At 23.5% G+C, this 307-nt stretch overlaps 1 protein-coding gene across 1 annotated transcript in view; it reads left to right on the top strand.

Annotated features, from left to right (window-relative positions):
- The window catches only part of LOC103581927 (kinesin-like protein KIF23), a gene marked incomplete at both ends in the record, with an annotated part of 19,825 nt that overhangs the window by 6,722 nt on the left and 12,796 nt on the right, over window positions 1-307 (top strand). The window lies entirely within an intron of this gene.

Raw genomic sequence — 307 nt, 5'->3', positions numbered from 1 at the left:
TTAAAAAATATATATTCCAGTCCAATTTTCCAAGTAGGAGTTTGGTAATATTTTTGGTAATGTAGTGATACTTTATAATAATCATATTTTGAAAGAGATTTGATATTAAAGTATTCTTGCTTTCTTAAAGGTCACAATTTATTTAAAATTTATTTTGTATAAGAACTTAGAGATTATATATACTGTTTGTTTCTGGTTTTAAAATACAGTGTGTCAAAACATTTGGTATTATTCTGCTATGCCATTTTAAATGACATCTTTATAAAGAAAAAATAGAAAACAGTGATATAGTGTATGGAGTAATGTT

Source organism: Galeopterus variegatus, unplaced genomic scaffold, assembly GCF_000696425.1.
Source record: "Galeopterus variegatus unplaced genomic scaffold, G_variegatus-3.0.2 Scaffold14323, whole genome shotgun sequence".
Taxonomy (NCBI): domain Eukaryota; kingdom Metazoa; phylum Chordata; class Mammalia; order Dermoptera; family Cynocephalidae; genus Galeopterus; species Galeopterus variegatus.
Note: the sequence above shows the minus strand (reverse complement) of the source record. Positions and strands in the feature narration are given on the sequence as shown.